Source organism: Chelonia mydas, chromosome 16 (genome assembly GCF_015237465.2).
Source record: "Chelonia mydas isolate rCheMyd1 chromosome 16, rCheMyd1.pri.v2, whole genome shotgun sequence".
NCBI lineage: Eukaryota > Metazoa > Chordata > Testudines > Cheloniidae > Chelonia > Chelonia mydas.
Window position 1 is genome coordinate 21,262,818 of NC_057857.1, and position 20,650 is coordinate 21,283,467.

The window sequence follows — 20,650 nt, forward strand, 5'->3', positions numbered from 1 at the left end:
ATAAACCATGCTCTTTTTCTCCTGCCTACAGTAGATCCTGGAGTCTCTGAACACTACCAAATATGTATAGTAATATGAAGTCATCTTACATTTTTTTGAGATGCCAAAGCACTTTAGACTGATGCAGAATTACTGAAATGCAGCCACCTTTTTGGGATGAGGAGTGGCCTAAGAACACAAGTGCAAACTCCTCTTATGAGAAGCGTCGTAGGATCTGCAACATCCTTATAGAGCAGATCTCCAACAACTCACATTCAGCTGTGTGGATCTCCAGTTATCTACTTTGAATTTATTTGCCAGGTAGTCTAGAGGTTTCAGACTTGATCCATACACCCCTGTGGCTATTGTAGTTCTGAGCAAGTTGTCTCGACATCTAGAAAGAAGCCATAACACCAGTATTGGAGGTTTAACATAAAGCCTCTTATTTGTAATTCACTGATACCGCTTCCATCGTGCATTATTAATGTCCAAACAAAAAGTTAAATCTCCAAACTGGCATATTCCTCCTCCTGTTTCCTTCTGATAACTCTAGGCTTCTCAGGGTAGGCTGTTAAGTCTCTAACAACTGAAACCCCAAAGAAACAGGCACGCACTTACAAATCCTCAGAAGATACTGTGTAGATTCCTGAGGTTGGTTTTTTTTGTTTTGTTTTTTGCTTGGAATAACACCACAAGGAATCCAAACCTCGTTTATCACTGCCAGTTTACTAATACTAGCTCTGTTTCCATGTTTTTAGCAAGTGTCTTGAATAATTCTTGCATTTTAATGCCAAGTTAACCTGCCGCTGAGGGGCAGGACTCTGAGCTGGACAGGAACAGCTCAGACGGGTGTGGTGGGTGGTAGTTTAGTAATACTCTGTCTCAGAATTTCAGTAAAACTCCAGTACAATTGTCATGGATAGTCTCAAAGCTTCCTAGTTTAATTTTAGCTTGGCAAATAGAACACCTACTGGGGAGGAGAGTGTTTGTTTTTCTGTTGCACAGATGCTTCCAAAAAAATCTCATTTTATGGCTCCAAGAGACTCCTTCCTGAGTTGTTATGCTTGGAGCCAAGTTGGGTTTCCCTGCCAGCTTTGCATTGTTTACAGCTCGCAGCCCTGTAGCTTAAACCAAACCTGACAAAAAACCCAAGACAGTGGGATTTCTTGATTGGTCTTTGCAGCCTGTGCAGCTTCCTTATTCTAATTACACTGCCGGTTCTGTGGTGGTCGGAGTTCAGACCTGAAGTGTGTAAAACTTCTTTTGCATTGAGCACGCAGAGCATTTGCACCTGTACGAGGCTATGTAGCTGCATGACAGGCGCTGTTGCTGGATAGGGATGTTGTGCTGCCAGAAGCTGCTGCAGGCCATTTCCTTTTTACCTCCCCAGAAGAAGAGGGTGACAAATTGTTCCCCTTAACCGCCGAGGACAGGACAAGAAGCAATGGGCTTAAATTACAGCCAGGGAGATTTAGGTTGGACATTAGGAAAACTTTCTGTCAGGGTAGTTAAACTCTGGAACAAATTACCTAGGGAGTTATGGAATCTGTCATTGGGGGTGTTGAAGGACAGGTTAGACAAACACCTGTCGGGGATGGTCTTGATCAGCATTTCTCAGTGACTGCTCCATGGGCTGGTGCCGGTCCCTGCGATCTCCCTGACGCCATTTAGGAAGGCAGCAAGCTGGTTCCTGGTGTCAAAAAAGGTTGAGAAACACCAGTCTAGATAATACTTCATATTATTCAATACTAGATAATACAACTTGCTTCACTGCAGGGGACTGGATTAGAGGACCTAGCAAGTTCTGTGAAAAGAAGCCAAAATCCTCAGGTAATGGCTCAGAGGCAGAAGGGGACAGACACACCGCATTAGTGTGCGTTACTTCAACAGTTCTCAGATTGACAGCATGGCCCATACTAACAATCTGGTTGACACCTCCCTTCTCATTCACAAGCTGGAAATATCCCTTTGGCAGCTCCAGCCATTGCTGCCGCGGGACAGGAGTTATGCAGTCTTAGCTAATACACTGTAGGGCTGGAAAGGAGCATTAGCATTATGTGGCATCCATCTCTCTCAGCAGCCATCAATACATACTTTGCAGGCTATGCTGAGAACCACTGCTTGTCTTCTGCGGGGAGGATAACCCAGACTTGTTTGTTTGTATTGGCAGTGCATGAAGGCCCAACCAAGACCCGGGGTCCCATCACGCTGGGTGCTGTACAGACAGAGGAGACAGGGCCCTGCTAGCTTCTTCCCTGAGAAGGAGTCCATTGACAGTTATTGGTGTCAGACTCTCTGTGGCACCTCCTTGAACGCGACAGTACTGGAGCAGATGGGCACCTTAGCTGCTGTGGTCCTCGATCTGCATTCACATTTACAGCGGCAAGATGTGCAGGCAGCAGGGCCAGTGCAACCAGTAGGCGAACGAGGTGGTCACCTAGGGCGCCAAGTGGTTGGGGGCGGCCAAAAGCACCCTCCAGGGAGGCGGTGGAGCAGAGGTGAGCTGGAGCGGGGAGCTGCTGTACGGCGAGGAGTTGTCGCACACGGCTCCCCAGGCTGAGGGGAGCTGCCGCGGGGAGGGTGCCAAGAGGAGGGAGGGAGGGGGCCGAGGGGAGCTGCCGCGGGGTGGGGCGGTGCCTCAGGGTGGGGGGGGGCGGGGTGCTGCTGCAGGGCTCCCAGGGGGCGGGGGGCACGCAAGGTGGAAGTTTCGCCTAGGGCGCGAAACAACCTTGCACCGGCCCTGGCAGGCAGAGAAAGCGGGTTTGTAATGGGAGGTGAGGCAAGTGCTTCAGGAGGGACCAGACACTGACCTGCGTGTTCAGTGTTTCTACACTGCTCCACTATAAACTAACCAAAAAGCCCACAGCTGCCTATGTGTGGAAACCGCTGCCTGAGACCTGCACCTTGTGCAGTGAGGTCAGGGGAAACCAGTGTGGTGTCCCAGATTAGAACAGGAAGCCACAAGTTTCCCTGAATGAGAGCAGCATCGCACAGGTCTTAGAACCAAGCCCTCACACCATGCCCAGAACCCAAGACTCCTGTTGAGGCCGCTGCTCAGCGTTTAGAAGGGTTATGCTGACTTTTTGGTCCCTAGCTCTGTATCCATCATAGGGTAGTAGCTGCAGATGTGCGGGGGGAGGGGGGTGTCTTTTGGTAACCAAGAGCTCTTAGATAAATAGGAAAGTCTCCCTTCCCCCAAGGGAGTGCAGGACAGAGACAATGTTGCCGCGTCAGAGTACTGCAGAGTCTTCTCCCTGCCGCCGTCCCCCAAAATCTGGAAAGGCTGTTTCATTTTGAGCACCATCTAGGTTCTACTTTTAAGCCAGACCCCTAACAAAAAAAAATTCAGACTGAAAGACTAGAACAGATCTAACGTTAACTTGCGTTTTTCTTACTGTGTGGTGTCGTACAAAAGTAGTAGAAAGAAATGTGCCTGGCACTTCAGGCACTAGTCTGATTCTTCAGAGGGGACCAGCAGTTTTGGGGTACTTCCATTTTGGGGTGTCCAGCTTGAGACACTCCTAGGAACCCAAAGTGCTGAGCACCCACCCTTTAAAGGTCAGGCCTTTTAAGATGTCTCAGGTTGGGTTCCCACAATCAATGGTCACTTCTGAAAACAAAAGTCTCGGATTCCAGATCCTAAGTCAAGAAGACTCTGTAATGAGGGATGGGAACAAACATTAGGGGGACAGGATGACATGGGTAACTGGCACGATGCTGTTAGTTAGCTTAACAACATATGTCATTTGGATGGGGGATTCTAACATCAGTTGGACTCCTTTTCTCCTCCTGTCTCCCTTCACTTCTTACAGGAGGCTTTATCCTCATCTCCCATCTAATCTCTCCTCCAGCTGCACTGACACGCCTTCCCTGATGCCTTTTGTCCCCAGCCCCTGTGGACAGCGCACCGCGGCCTGGTGTGTTGTTTGCCATCTGCTCTGTCTCCTGGACATATCGATGAGCACTATCAAAATCAATATCCCACTAGATGAAGCAAAGCTGCAGCACTAGAAAAGGACAATTAGTCACCCACACTAACGGGCAGGGGTAGCAGAAGTGACATCCTGGAATCAGGAAGCCAACAGCGCAGAGCAGGCTGACTTGATGCGGGGTGTTTCTCTGCAGTGTGTGCTTCTCTATTGCAGCCAGTAGAAGAGTCACCCCGTTCCCTGTCCAGTAGGTCTGACCCTGGTACCCATCTGCTGGCCCTGTGGGTCACTCAGGCTAGCATGCTGAAGATCTCTGCCGCCTCAAATGGTGTAAAGAATCAGTAACACCTCACAGGGACATGCAAGGTCCTATCAGATGCAGAGTGACAAGATTTAATGCAGTTTAAAGTTTCTGTCACAAATGATTAGGCTAATCTGTTACATTTTTAAGGGACCTGGTCAATACAGCGTCTGGGATTTTTTAGGCTATTAAATGTTAATTGCAGCTATATTTAGCTTAGATCCCTCAGTCCAGATTTAGTTTTCCTTTAGTCGTTGCAGCTCCAGCTCCTGAGTCTCCCACATGGCACCATGATTGCTGGCAGTAGAGTTGCTGGTATCCTGGCAGAATGGCCTTTGCATTTTCAAAGCCTGTGTGGATGGGGGTATCCTGCATGAAACCCTGGAGTTCATTAAGGTTATTAACAGGCCCTGAAGGGAATCCCAGCTAGCTCTCCATGCCCAGGGGGATGGTACCATATTCTAGTTACCATATAGATGGGCTTGGAAGGATTAGATTTTTATTGGTAAATGTTGATAAACGTCACTTTTGTCTGTGTGTGTCCGGTGAAACAATTTCCACCAATAATAACTGAAATTTACAGGCACATTCTGTATGTCTAGACAAAGTAAGAAATGCTGCCTGAGAATTTAGAGGCAAAAATCCAGTGGTTTAGACATTTGAATTAGGCTGGTTACAGGAGGAGTAGAGAAGGAACAGTAAGAACGGGTTCGATTTGTTGATTGAAGGGTATTTACTTTGTATATTTTGACATGTGATATTGACAATTTGTGTTTTAACAGTTTATAAAGCTTTAACTCTGAGTCTCAGCCTCTACTTTCGTTAAATAATTGTCTGACTCCCCCAGAATTTCTCACAGACTCCTAGATGTTAAGACCAGAAGGGACCGTTGTGATCATGACAACGGTAGTCTGACCTCCTGCACATGGCAGGCCACAGAACTCACCCACCCTATCCTGTAGTAGGCCCATAACCTCTGGCCGAGTTACTGAAGTCCTTGAATCCGGATTTAAAGACTTCAAGTTACAAAGAATCCATCAATTACTGTAGTTCAAACCAGCAAGCGACTTATGCCCCACGCTGCAGAGGAAGGTGAAAAACCCCCAAGGTCTCTGTCCACCTGACCTGGAAGAAAATTCCTTCCTGGCCCCAAGTATGGCAGTCAGTTAGCCCCTGAGCATGTAGCAGAACCCACCAGACACACACCTGGGAAAGAATTCTCTGTATAACTCACAGCCTGCAACTGTGAAAATTTAAAATTGATACTCTCAAAAATTGCTGAAGAATAAACAGGCATTTATCCATCAAAATTGTAAAAAAAAAAAAAAAAAAAAATTAAAATCAAGTTCTGCTACGCCTTCACAAGGACAAGTCTGCATGAGAGATTGTAGCATTTGTGCCTGGAGATGTACGAGCCGACACCCACACTTAATAACCTACAGGCTGCCTTGTTGTTTCCATGGGCCCGTGTCTCATTTCACGAGAGCCACAGCAACAACTCTTCCTTTTTTATTCTGCGGCCCTCCCTTGCCAGGGTGCATTAGTTGCTAGAGTTCGTTGAATACCCGCATTGAACGCTACTAATTTTTCCAGTGTCCTGCTCTTTAGGGGCAGGTACTTTTCTGAATATCTGTTGGGGCCACACAGCAAGTGCCACAGACGTGTTTTGTTTGTCTTCGTGAAGGGAACAGAAGTAATAGCCTCAGCTCCCATGGGGCTTCCATACGCTATATTCGAGAGAAACCTGGCTGTTGCAGGCACTTACCTTTCTGCAAGGAGCTTGCTGCCTCAGTCTCAATCTGTAGATGATCTCCCTCTTGTCACAGTGTTGTCTAGTGTGTTCCCTTGTGATGGGAAAACATGGCTCTCCAGCCAGACTAGAGATTCCTCCCCTTCCAGAGCAAGCAAGAGTACCAAACAACCAAAATCCATTCTGCCGTCCCCTGAGGCAGGAGTGTGCAATAATCCATCAATCCTTTGCATGCTTAGCTTTCCCCCTTGATGGAGGGCTCAGGTCAATAGCTTCTTCACCCTTCCACAACTAACAGCTTGATAGTCCTTTTCCCATCGGGGTCTCTCCTAGCCTCTCTAGGGGAGGCAGACTTAGCTGATGGTGGGACTTCCTCCCTCCATTGGTCCAGCCTGGGGCCTCTAAACAAAGACAGATGCTAACACCAGGCTTTGGACCCTCACCATTACTGTGGTCCCCAGGCCTCTTCATTCACTCCGCTGTTATATCCTGCCCCTTTGGGACTTGTACAGCTTATCCTCCTTTACATCCCCTCCTAGCTACTCCTCCCACTGTCTAGAGAGAACACCCCTCTCCTATGCTCTCTCAGCAACTCCAGCTCCCTGCAGGTCTTTTTTGACTGGGCCACAGGCAACTTTATATACAATTACCCACTCTTACCCAGCATGCCTTGAAGCAGCCTACTATACCCAAGGTCCTTCTTGGGACTACATCTCCCATAATTCCCATAAAGGCCAAGCACCAGGAACAGTGGTAACTGCTCTTAAAGGGGAGTATGTCCTGTTACACTCCTGCTGAAGACTTCCTTGTTGTTTAGCTGGTAGCCTATTATGCACATGCATTGACTGGAGTGTATTTCAGATAAAAGCTTCCTAACTAGTTTTATGGTGATATTTTCATTTCTAAGCTGATTGCAGAAAAAGTTTTAGAAACCTGGAAGGTCTCTCTGAAACCATTTGGAACAACTCCCTGGGCCATATCTCGGACTAAACCTAGAGCAGCTTATGCAGCTGCTGCTTTTGAGAAGTAGTTAAGATACCATCATATTGTCAAAAGAAAAGGAGGACTTGTGGCACCTTAGAGACTAACCAATTTATTTGAGCATGAGCTTTCGTGAGCTACAGCTCACTTCATCGGATGCATACTGTGGAAATTGCAGAAGACATTATGTACACAGACACCATGAAACAATACCTCCTCTCACCCCACTCTCCTGCTGGTAATATTGTCATAAGGCAAAGGGAAGAGGCTTTTAATTAAACTTGCATCTGCAGAGTCTGCACCCAGCCTTATATAGCTGTTGTAGAGAACAAACTATTCCCAGCTCATTAAATCATGATGGGGGAGGGGAAGGAAATAGACTGCTTTTGTATACGACATCAGGAATCCAAGATAAAATAGTAGCTTCTGTCTACCCTTTGGGGACATTTAATTATGGTATGACACTGGGGTACAAGTAAATAGCTACCCCTGCTGCTTTTATGTCCACTAGTCACCTCACAGACTGTTTTCCTTTGTCCCTTAGGAGTGCTTACACATTTCTATCCTAAAAAAAAAAAAACAACAAAAACCCCACAACCTTTTGGTGGAGAACAGTAGCTGACATTCTCTTTAAACACTTAGGCTTGTAAGTTTGAAATCATTGAGCCTAGTTCTGCTCTTAGGTACACAAGTTTACTTCTGATCTTTTGCCACTGTAACAGAAAGGAACTTGGACCCTTTGCTGTAGCCACATTCTGTGGCCGAACTTTTCAAAAGTGACTAGTGATTTTTGGATGCCTTAATTTTTAGATCATGTTCAAAGAGGATGCTAAGTATGACTGATAACAGATGGATGGAGGCATCAGTAAATGAAATGTGTAATCTCTAAATAAGTGACCTTTTAATGCCTTCCTTGGATTGCTGAACACTGGTTGGCTTCTCAAATGTGGGGGATGAAAATAGACATGTTAACATAGTTTTGCATGGGACTCATGCTAGACTGGGATTAGTTTAGAGGCTAATAAATGGAGCAGTTAAACAGATAAAAGTTAAATTGAACTGTTAATACCAAACTGAGTAAGAGAGAGCTCTTTAACTGGCAGTGCTACAAGGCAGGTGCCTTTTTTATTCTAAAGCAAAGTGGTTTTAACAGTACAATCATTTTATTACACCATGTACTAGCACTTGGATTCATTCAGTAAAATATTGCTGGATAAGATCTCTACAAGGACTTTTAGCTGGTTTGAAATAAAGTGGCTTTTTCAACAAATTATATTACTGGGTAGTAGAGACTTGTAGATATGAAATATAATGGCCTTCAAATTACATTACTGTGTAGAACAGTAAGCCCTGCCTTAGATCTTTTTCTGTCTGGGTGTCTGAAAAAGTGTAATTGAGATGGCAACCAGAGAGGGAGCAAGCACATTCGATGAACTCATTAATGAGAAGGTACCTTAATTCAAGTGACAGTTGCACTGGGAGACTGTCCAAGTTAACCAGGATCTGACTGGTTGTTTAGAGAATGCCTCAGCTGTATTTCTGTAAAGCGGTGTGGCCCTTGCTTGTAGACCAGATCTGAGCTACTAGCTGGTTTCTTCTGTAAGAATTACTGCCCAAGGCATGTTATCACCACAGCAACTTGACGTGATGCAGAGACGGGAACAAAATACAATGATCCATGAAAACACACAAACTTAAACTGCCTCTATGGTGACGCTTATAGAAATGAAGGGGGAATTTTTTTCTTTTTCTTTTTTTTTTTTTTTTGCACTCATCATGAAATTCTTGCTTCTCTAAGTCAGCTACTAGTCTTAGTGCAAACTACTGCCTAGACACCCCCTCCCTTGCTGCCTGTTAAAATCACATTGGCTCTGCTCCCTAGACACGGGAAGTGCTAGTCCTGATGCTGTGGGGCTGGGGACCTTTATAGATTAGTTACTGTTGTTATTTGTACGTCCGTGGTACCTTGGAGCCCCAGTCATGGCCCACGACCCCATTGTGCTCAGTGCTGTGCAAAGCCAGCCCCTGTCCCAGAGGTTGTGCTGGTTTCTGTTTAAGCTCCTATACCTCACCTGGCAGCATGGCACCTGAGTCCCTTATACTTTACAGGGCCCTGTTAGTTCTGGGGGGTTCTCTGGGGCCACAAAGCCGTCTGGTGGTTAACAAAATATGTGACTCACCAACAAAGGCTTTGTTCCACACTTAAATTCTTCAGTCGGCTTTCGCTCGGTACTAAATGAGGCCTGAAGGCAAATGGAATCCATGCTGCTTAACATCATCATCTGACAAGTTACTTCATGTTTTGACCAAATAACTCTGTGATAAATCTACACAATACAAATTCTTAATGGATCCCTGGAGGAGGGGAATGCTTTGGCAGGGGAGCAGCGAGTCTTAAAAGGCTTTAAATTAGTTTTCTTCCTCTTCTGCTATAATTATTAGACACTCTAAATAGCCTTTCCTTAGGCCAGATGGGCTCTTTGGACTAATTGGCAACTGCTTGGCTGTTTTCTGAACACCTGAGTCACTTCCCCTCCCTGCTTTTCTCATTCCATCACCGTTGGTGACTAACTACCAGCTGCGCTTTGGGAGTGATAGAGAACACGGGTCGACCCACATCGCAAACTGTGCCATAATCCTAGGGGATCTCTGTATCATTGCCCTGTCTGCAGGGCTGGGTATAAAATGCATCCAGGGGACCAAGCTGAACTCTGTTGCTGGGCTTCCAAAGCTGCCAGCCAAGCCAGTTATGGCTTTGTTGTATTGTAGCTCTTGGCTTCAGGAGAAACCTTAATTTTTTTCTCTTCTAAAAATAAATGTGTCTTTCTTTTTTGTCATGGGGTGAGAGAGCAGTGAGATTTGTAGGGCTAAATTGTACCCTCTGCCTGCTCGCTGGAAGAAGCTCTGTAATGGAGGAGAGGGTTTCGGGTAGCTTGGGACTTCTGCTCTGAGGTTGGGAACACCTCACCCCTGCTAATGGGCATTGGGCATGCCCTTCACTTCATGTTGCTGCCTCCCGCGGGCAGCACCAGTCTCGGGCTAGTCCCAGCAGCCCAGGTTGTGAGGCATTGCAGTGTTGTGGCAGGGAAGCACCCTGTAAAGTTAAGTATTCGTGGGTAACTGGATGTGCTGCCATCACAGGCAATTAGCATCTTCAGCTTTGTCTCCCTGTAAGAAATGAGAGTAGGAACTCTGGGCCAGATTTTTCAAGGTATTCAGGCGCCTAAAGATTCAGACAGGCAGTTTTGAAAATCCCACTAGGTGCTTACCTCCCACTAATGTCAAGGGGAGTTGCTTGGTGCTTTTACCAGTCTGGCCCTCTGTGCTTATTGTGCTGAGGAGGTGGGACCTAGCAGCAATCCAGGGGCAAGGGGAGCCAGATATTTGCTAAAGGAAGGGCATTGTAATGCGGGCATTACAGGGACTCTGGCAAAGCTGCCGAACTCCATCTGGGAGTGCTGGGAGCCAGTGGCCTGATCCAATATATTGCACCATCAATATCGAAAGATGTGCACAGCCATGGGCATTTCCATCCTTTGCAATGCCTGGGGCCATGGCTAAGTTTGACTTTCTAGGCCTTCTAAGGTTGTGGTAAATGTTCTCTTCTGTGGAAATACTCTTATGTAATGGATACAGATTGACAGTGTTAAAGCAGCTGAAGGTGGTTCTCTTGCCTGGGAATAAACAAAATGGTTCTGTGTCAAGGTGCACCAGCCCTGATCTGACTGAGACCAGGTGGGTGTTGGGTTTGTTTGTGAAGGCTGCTGGCTTAGGAATTGAACAGTTCAGCTGTACCCAAGGTTGGAGTTAGCAAAGGGCACTCTTCCATGAAAGCAGAGAATGAAGCCTAGTAGCATAGAGCCAACGGGGCATGAAACACAGTGTGAACATTGTCATGTGTCGAGTGCCTCAGCACCTCTGGTGACTCTTCCTGATTGTATCTGTCAGTTGAATGCTGGGTTATGACTGTAGATGGAGTCGGGCTCTTCAGTGGTAACCTGCTCTCCTCTGAGTTATCGCCACCAACCCTCTGCTTGGAGGCAGAGAGACATATGCCTTCGCCTGGCTTCAGACCTCCCCCGGTGGCCTAGTTAGTCTTCATTGCATTCTGCATCGCAGGCTGAGTAATGTTTTGCTCACGGTTGGAGCGTTGGGTGTGGACGCTTGGCAGTTTGCAGGCTGAAACTCTGCTGCTTAGGGAACTTGATTGACCTTGTTTTCTTGTTTCTGACTGTTGCTTTTTCTGTCTATTTTTGTGCCTAAACGTTGCTACACTGCTCAGCTCCTGGGTGCTCAGCTCAATGCGTCTGGCAGCTAGCCGAGCCACTGGGGCTCCCCTGTCTCCTCCCTCCTCTAGGGCTTCTGCCTCCAGACTTCATTTATTGAAATCAACTGTTTCCTTAGAGAAAAGAGCTTGGGAGTGGGAAAGGGGGGCACTGACCTTCTTGCCCTGTCACCCTCTATGGAGACTGAGCCCAGACTGGTCTGTAGAGGGAAACCGCTCGAGTTAGCTGGGCCATGTCGTACCTCACTCCCTTGTGCCAACTTCCTGGCCTCGCCACCTCCCCTTCCATACAAGGAAGATATGTTTGAGTTCCGCTGTTCTAGGAGTGGGAAGCCCCGTGGGGCTTATATCTTCTCCTCCCGATTAATTGTGTTAAACCACTCTAGCCAAACACAGCTCTTTCCAGAATGTAACGCAGGCTGGTTATCCGTCCCACCCAACCAGCACTTCAGATGGCTGCGGTACTTTATTCCTCCACTTCTGTTGCTAGCAACACAAAGACACTTTGCCGTGACGTCAGAGGGGACAGTCCACTGGGGGTGGGGAGAAGACATAGAACACTTCTTCCCCTTGTAGGTGCACCTAACAAATACTGCTCTGGGGGGAAGGGACGCGGGGAGGCGGTAGCTGAACGGAACTTAATATGGGAGGTAGGAGGGCTGAACAAAAGCCTAGAAAACATGGGATGAGTGTATCTCAGAGTGCAGATACTTCTCAGAACATCTGAAGTCTGCAAAATGGGGATGGGGGAGTCAGGAGTGCAGACGTGCAGGCTTTAGCAGTTTGTAAACACTGGCCTGAATCGGATTTTGCTTACACCAGCATGAGAGCCGAATCAAGGCCTTGTAGCATTGCTCTCTGTTAGGATGGGCGAGCGTTTCTATTTGTATGCATTTTGCCCTTCCAGCCCTTTGGCAGTGTATCATGTATGCCAGGAAAGAGGTGCTTCTCTCTCTTGCAGAGGGTCTCTCCTGTCTGCGTGCTGTTGGCTAAGGATTCTTGTTCCCTACGCACAGCATGCTGGCAGAGCAGTGACAGACATGCTGCTGGAGTCCCTGGGCCTAGAGTATTTTTTTCTGGAAATTGTTCTATCGTGCACGCTGAGGGTTCCTGAGTCCACATGGGAACACGGCCCCACCAGGCCTAACACCTGGCAAGGCTCCATGCTGTCATATTTCATGTCTTGCCGCCTCTGCGCTCTACTGGTCATTGCAATGGGATTTCTGGTGGGGGTGGCTGGGGAGGGCAATGTCTGCAATAAATTACCCCTGGGATGAGATCATAGTAGAACTTAAAACCAAAGTTAAACAGCTCAGGGACAGGCACCTGTGAAAGAAGGGCTTAGGCTCCTTATGCAGTATTGCCCCAAAACTTCTTTCATATTCCACTCTCTGGTGAAAGCATCAAGGGTCACATCATCTTCAGAGACAGGGATTCTCTTCCCACAAGCATAGCAAAGCAGAGAGAAGCCACAGATCTGCCTACTGCTAATGCAAAAATTCACCCCAACTACAGATGAAAACTGTGAGATGTCCATGTCTGCACGAGTTCATATAGCACCCAACCTGCACAAGGCACTTCAGAGCAAATAAAAAGCCATGCCATGTCCTTGCCCTGAAGAGCTTAAAAAAGAAGTGGGTTTATTCTTAGGGTGGTAGGAGCAACATCTCCAGCATGAGATGAGCCTTGCAAACAAGCCAGGCTCTGCTTTTCATTGGGGTAAATAGCTTTGCTCCTAGTGGATCTGGGATTGGAAATACTCAGCACAGATCTTCTCCAACACACCGAATTCACATGCTGCAAGAAGGTCGCAGTGGTGTGGAGGCGGGTGCTGGCAGCCTGTGGCCTCAGCCAATGAAGGAGGGACACCACAGCCAGAGTTGGGCCCTTTTACCTTAGGTAGGAGTTCAGCTTTATTTCTTCACAATAAAGCCGTTCCACACACAAGCCCAGTCATTCCCCCGCCCAGGGTCTTCAGTTCCCACTGTAGCAGCCACTTGTCTGAGAGATGCCACCTGCTCCCTGTATCTCTCCACATCAGCTGCGCTCTTTCAGCCTTGAATAGGAATCAGGGGCTCATTAGGCAATCACCTGAACCCTTCCCAGCTGGATCTGATGAGCACCTCTAACAGGCCTGTTCTGAAAGGGGCTCTGCATAACCACGGGGCTGGCCGGCCCCAGGCCCCCTAACCACCCTGTTACATGGGGACTTCCAAGCATCCTAGAAGTTAGATCTGGAAAAGAACTCTTAGATGATGCGATGTGTCCCCTTGTGAAATGAGGGGGTAGTCCCACAGCAGCTAAGCTCCTGATCTGATCCGAAAGGCCGCGGCCCCTCTGGCTTGCACATTCTTTAGTGTCACTCTCCATCTCATGCCGTTTGCAGCAACAGACACATTTGCCTCCTGGTATCTGGGTCGTATGGAGTCTGCCGTGCAGCCCGGTGACTCTGAGCACCTCCTGCCTGTCACACTCAGTCCTTCCTGGAGAGCACGAGGTCAGAGCTTCCTCTCTGGCTGCTCTGGTTTGCCAGAGGAATAAAAGTTGTGAGTTCTCATTTTGAATATATGGCCTAAAATAGCACCATTACATAAATGTACAGGGAAGTGCTGCATTATTTAGTGTCCTGAAATCCCAACACCCACCTTCCCTCAGAACCATCGCATCAGGAATTCTCACTGTATCTGTGTCAGCGTGTTCATTAAATAGCCCCGAGTGTAATGAGGCTCGGCTCAGCCACCCTCTACTCATACGCTGCTGCTCTTGCCATCCCTGAAAGCATCCAGATAGGAGCAGACATGGTGGGGCCCTACCCACGCCCACATTAATACCGACTGCTTAAAGTCTAAATAATTACATGCCTCTCTGCAGGATCAGTGACATGAGAGTTCCCGTGAAGAGCCACAGAAGAATTAAAAACGGCTCTTAATTTATATTCTGTCTTTCCAAACAAGTTCTACCATGTACAAGCAATAAACTCTGTCTCCCTCAGGCATAGGGATGACACAGTCCCATTAATCACCACTGTGTCCTTTCCTCCGACCTCCTTTTCCCCTGTGCAAGCCACAGATCCTCTCTGCTGCCAGAGGGAGCAGCTGCCAAGCATAGCCATTGTACTGGCCAGTGAGGAATTCAGCCAGGAGCCTCCAAGAGGCTCGCACATCTTGCCTAGCATGTCGCCCTGTGACTGGGCTTGTAGGGCACAGTGTGAGAGAGGAGAGGAACTGACTGGACAGAGAGAGCTTTGGAAGGAGTAATAGGAACTTGGGCCAGTGGCACTGTACAAACACAGAGTGCGGGACGGTCTGGGCCCAAAGAGCTAACGCTCTAAATAGACAAGACCGACAGTTATCCTCACTCTTCAGATGGGGAACTGAGCCCCTGAGAGATCAGGGGCCTTGCCCAAGGACACCCAGGGAGGCTAGAGCCCCCAAGTCCTAACACAATGCCCTAACCACAAGCCCATCCTCCTCCCACGTGTGCCAGTGCTGAGCGTGGCCCTGTTGCCTGAGCTTTGCCATGGAGCTGTCCCATCCGGTGGGAGGGGAATCGGGCGTATTCTTGTCGTTTAGGCTTTTACTGTTTGAACATTTAGGGTTAAAGTTGCAAGAGCATCAAACCTGACATCTTGCCATTTGTGCAACGCGCGGTGCCAAAGGAGACACCAGAGGCCAAAAGGGCAGCGAGAGCATGAAATGCCACGTGTCCAGAAAGCGGCACAGAGATGTGCTGTTCTCCCTGCGCTGAGCTGGGCTCCGCTGAGTCCCCATTCACAGAGAAATGCTGGAACGGGCTGGCATCACAGCCTACAAACGGCAGCATCCGTTCAAGGGGCTGGGTGAGGTGAACCTGATCTGCTTCTCCTCAGATTAGCATCTCTTGCCGTGTCTTTAGAGTGTATCAGCTCTTTGAGACAGGGACGGTCTCCATTTATGCATGTGTGCTACAGTGGGGACCTGATCCCTGGCCAGGCGCCTCAAGCCACAACCTCAGTACAAGTACTAATGAATACTCCTGGCTGTCCCCATCCACCGGGAGGAGGAAGGGTACCGTGAAGCCTCTGAACAGCTCTCTGGGGGGGCATGAGTCCACACAAACCGCCTGGATCTCCACGCGCTGAAAACAGCAGGCGTTGTGAATCCGTGGAAGTGGGTGCAGTATATAAACCCGGAACAGCTTGGTACTCAGACTGCAATGACAGCTAGCCAGGTCTAGTGTTTGATCGATGGGGCACAGTGCAAGAGAGTGAAAGTCTAATTCCAGTACAGAGAGAGCAAAGGGGTGTTTCCAAACTCCGGTCCTTCAGTGCTCTCCACCGGTCTGGAAAGTCGAGATTGCTGCACACGTACCGGCCCGGCGTGGATTCTCTACTCACAGGAGAAGCTGCTGAGTTCACGTCTGGCAGAGAACTAGCCTGTTCTGCTTTGATGCCAAAGATGCCAAGCGATCCACATGCTGCTCAGGCTCCACAGGACAATTTATGAGATGCCGGCTAATGCCGCCTTTGCAGCCCTCCTCTCCAACCCACCCGACATGGGTATCAATGCTGTAGCAGCCTCGCCCAGGCTCCCTGCACTCTCCCCCCAGTACTTGTCTCTCGTCGTCAGCCCTGCCCTGGTGAAAGTTCCCGTGCGGATAGCCCTGAAGCACAAAGGCCTGAGCAGGCACAGTGCTAGCAGCAGGAGGGCAGCTTCCCTGCCACGGGCCTCCCTCCTGACTGGGTCCGGATGCTCTTTTGTGGGCAGAGGGTAGATGAGTCTCCATGGGCCTGTCACAGCGTAGCCATCTCAGCTGGGAAGCCAGGAAAGGGGTGATTCTGGGATAGGCCAGATTGATTCACCAGCTACTGGATGGTAACTTTTGGGCCCTGGGCTGGATTGAACTGGGTCTCTAGAGGCAGAGCCGCCATGGGGGGGGCAAGTGGGGCAATTTGCCCCAGGCCCCAAGCCCCACAGGGGCCTCCACGAGAATGTCTGAGGTCTGAGACAGGGAAGGGGCCCCCGAAATTGCTTTGCCCCAGGCCCCCTGAATCCTCTGGGCGGCCCTTTCTAGAGGTGACGGGCTCATTGGCTTTCATCCCTGCCTTTGGCCCGGCTGTCCGCGGCGAGAGGAAAGGCAGGGCCAGGATAGCACAGCAGCCAGGAAAGGTGCCCTTGTTCCCTTTCAGTGAGTGAATGGCGCTGGGCACCCCTGGTGAATTGGGCCTGGCCCACCCCAGCAACAGAGCAGCTGTGTGTGGGAAAGCTCCCTGTTAAACCTGGGCACGATGGGGGGCTCCTGGAGATGACAGTCACATAATGGTGCTTTTGTTGGAGAGGCCCCAAAGGGCAGATGATGTCACCTTGCACTGGGCTGTGCGGCCACTCGGATCACTGGGGGAGAAGCTGCTGAATCTCTTTGGCAACAAGGCAGCCAGGAAAAGGCTGCTTTTATCCCATCCCTTTCTAAAGCGGGTGAAGGGGTTTTGTTCCCAAACAGCACACGTGGTTAGGAATGAAAACCTCCAATTGGAGCTGTCACCTCTGCCCCCTTGTGTGCCCTTGGCAGCTCCCTGCACTGGGAGAGCTCCCACTGCCCACGTCCTTTCGACCAACGCCAAGGGTTTGGGCTCCAGACACACCTTTTTGCCTTCGCTATCCCCCCTTCCAGGTGGACGGGGTTGGCGGCAGGAGAGGCCGTCTGCGTGAAACACCCAGAGGGCAGGAGTTTTCTTAATACCAGATCTACTGAAGCCAGAGAGCACCAGATCAAAAGAAAGGGTTTGCAGTGTGTGCCCATCTGAATGCTCTTCATAGCCCAGACAGGCAGGCTCCCCTCAGCCTCGTTACAGAGAAGAAGGGAAGATCTGGTGTGCCTGGAAACAGTTCTCTTCTCTGACCCCCCCAAGGTCAGACTGGCACCCCCACCTTGCTGCAACCAGAGAGCTCATTACAGTGCTCCTCGCTATTAACCCCCTCAGTCCAGGGTAGGACCTCCTCCTGTTTTCCCAAACTGTTTACATACAGTGTTTGTCTTTTCCAGGAGACTGTCAAGGGAGGGGAAGAAAGTTCTTCAGAGGAGAAATAATTGTTGCCTTTCAGATGCTTAAAGACTGAACTCAAGTACAGGCTGTCACAGTTCATTTGGCCTGGCTATCTCCAGTTTCTTCAGCCCCCTTTTAAAAAAACCCCTATCAGTTTTCCCTTGACATGAAATGTAAAGGATTGACAATCCCCAGCCCCCCTCTCCCAGGAGCACAGGGTAAAACCTTTACTAACAGCCTGAACTCCACCCCAGGGGAGCGGACCTAGGAGGATGCTTACTTACATTTCTCCTGCTTTTAATTTAATCTCAAACCCACTGGCTTTTCCTTCCTCCCTGTAAGGAGCAGCTGAGCCTCTCTCTTCAGATCTGTCTGAGGCTTTGCATGAGCTCTCTGGCAGAGCACACATGAATTGAGATGCCATGCCATGCAGCCCTGATTACCCCAGGGTGCTGGGCATTGCACATCACAGGGAATCGTTAATGTAATTAAATGACAGACATTGGAGGATGGGACTCTTCTGGGGAATAGCAAGTTTGCAACCGCTGTACAAGAGAGCAGTGTGATCATAAACACGTGAGCAGGAGCCAGGAACTCCCAACTCCTAGGCCCAGCTCTGCCATGACTTGCTAAGTGGGCCTTTGGCAAGCCACTGTGTTGTGGTTTCCAAAACCGTAAAATGGGGTAATGTGTCCGTGTCTCAGAGCGGTGCTGCGAGGATCCGTGTTTGCAAATGACAGAAAACCTCTGTTTCAGCAGGAAGTATTTGGATCAGTCACTTTCTGGTTGCTTTTGGATTCTGAGGTTGGGTGTTTCTGAAAGCAGGAGCTGCTCAGGATCTTGGAGGGATTCTGCTGAGCTGTGCAGAGCAGGCCCCTTTCCTATAGGGAAGGTGTTTGCAGTGCAGTGTTTCTACAGGATCTGTTTTCAGACCTAAAGCCGCACTTAGGCACTAGCTAAGGGAAGGCTTTGGCAGTAACACGGGCTGATGTTTTCTGGAATGGATTTTGGAGGTTCCTTTAGATATTTGGCCTGAAACCAGCTGGCAGTGCCCTTCTTCAGTGCAGTTTCAGCAGCAAAGCTGGTGAAAGGAGGGTGTGTATTCTGGAAGGCCCTGATCCACAACTTGGCCTTCTGCTGTCCACGAACTGTGTTGGTTGTGGCTTCCAGACTTGTATAGCGAGGGAGGGGGTCGGTCTGTACTGCTGTGTAGGAGAATTTTGCAAAATTCTGGGAGCTGTATTCTGGCTTCACACACCTGCACACGCACCCCATCAGGAGGCTGGTTTGTCTCTAAGGCCAAAATATGAATTAACAGGAAGTGGCCGGGGTGGATTTCACCCTGAATGTGCCTAATGTACCTACTATAGCTGCTGGTAGAAGCTTTTCTGCCCCCTGCACAATGCCCCTAAGGGAGATGGAAAATCCCTGGCACTGGGCAAGGATCTGAAGTATGGCAAAAGGCTGAATTAAGAGGAGCTGTACTGAGCTGTTGCTTCCTTTTACAGGCAACTTTCAAGAAGGAAGTCTCAGAGCTGCATTTACAAGCTGAGCACATGAACTGCCTCTGCCTGACCAAAATGACCTGCTCATTTAAGGGTCACTGGGCTCAGGGCCAAGAAAACCTGTAGGTCAGATCAATTAGAAACAAAATGTTGCTGGGAATGCCAAGCTGGAGGCTTTGGGAAAGGCAAAATGTTCTACCGCCTTAATCCCAGGAGTTTGCAACCCTGGGCCCCTCAGAGTGAATTGGGCAAGCCCAGTCTGCAGTCACTCGCAGCTTTGGGTTCAGCGGGTATTGGCTTGAACCAAAACACTCCAGTCCAGTAATCATTAATTGGACTCTCCAATGCTCCAAGGTGATTGTATATGCTGCAGCCCAGTCTCTTCCTCACACAAGTTTCCATGCAATAGGATGTCCCTTTGGCCATAATAATCACGGGCTATGCAGGCTATGCTATGGCTGGCTTGTGGGTGGGGAATGGGCTGCAAAGGCTTTCGCTTCTCTCTCACCTGCTCAGATGCCCATGCGTATCCGTTCGTAGCCCATGTGACAAGAGCTGGTGCTGGCAGTCCAGTTCCTCGTGGATGGATATCTGCAGAGACTCTGCTTGGCTCCTTGGTGACGGGCTTGGCAGTGAGGCTAAGGATGGAGGGTTGGCGGCTGGCTCGAGCAAGGGACTGGAGCTCAGGTTTCCTGGGTTCCGTTCACAGCTGTTTGACTGTCTTGTTGTTACTTCCACTTACCAGCTCTGGATCTGTCTATGCTTCTATTTCCTCACCTTTCAAAGGGGTAACCGCTGCCTACCTCACAGAAGCATTGTGCAGCCGCCTATTTAAAGAGCTCTGAGACCCGTGGGTGACATGGACCAGAGAATTTCTGGGCTCGGAATCCAGATTCCCTCTCACTCCTGAGACAGTGTCTGCGCTCAGGCTCCCACACCATTACTCTACCGCCACAGCCGCTCCCCTCGGTTAGCATCGGTAGGGTTCTGGCTCTGGACCAGCTCTAGGTGACACAGGTCGAAATGCCCCTCCTGATACTAGCAGCAGTGGGAAAGCTGGAGAAGCCAAGGCCCCAAAGCAGTCCCGGCAGACCAGGGCTGTGGCGGGTGAAGCTTCCGCCCACGCTGGGCTTGTTCTGGGCATAAACATGAGGCTTTTTAGTGGGTCCAAGCCTAGCTGTGAATTTTGGTTGGAAGTGGAATCCCCGGCAAAGAGGATGAAGATACGGCACATGGGGATCCCACGCCTGTCCCAGAAACCCACCTGCCTGCTGCTCGTCTGCCCACACAACTTATTTCCATGAGCTGACTGCACAGAGCAAAAGGCTGTTTGTAGGACCGCCTGCTTCCATTGAACTAGCAAGAAGTGCTGAGGGATTACAGACCTTCCTTAAGGGGGGCAAGATGCTCCTGTTTGTTCTTCCCGTATGGGGCCTATGGATTTGGAGGTGCTCTGTAATAATTTGTTAATACTGTATGTTGTCTATTTATTGGGATGTTTATGGTAAATGGGGTTAACTCAACAGAGGGCTGGCTGGGAAAACAGGCAGGAAGGAAAAGAATGGCTCATGATAATCACCCCTCAACAAACACTAAGGAGTTGTTAAGGAACAATGCCAGAACTATTAGCTGTCATGGTTTTACCTCCTCTCCAGCCAACCTATAGAACTAGTTCTGACCAGGACAGGAAAAGGCCTGGAACATGGAAGAACAAAGGAACTGTGCCAGGATTTATAGGGTCCCTCTGAAGAGAGGTTGAGTACTCATGGGAAATGAGACTGAGATCCAGCGCCCCACTGGGGTCCTCTGGGGAAGCTAGGCTTGATTAGATCGCCATCACAGGATGGTAGGCCTTCAGGGAAGACAGGCATGCATGTAGACTGTTGGACCCTTTGGTT

At 49.2% G+C, this 20,650-nt stretch overlaps 1 protein-coding gene across 3 annotated transcripts in view; it reads left to right on the top strand.

Moving 5' to 3' along the window:
* Positions 1-20,650, top strand: part of LOC102933796 (carboxyl-terminal PDZ ligand of neuronal nitric oxide synthase protein) — a 60,144-nt gene that overhangs the window by 13,487 nt on the left and 26,007 nt on the right. The window lies entirely within an intron of this gene.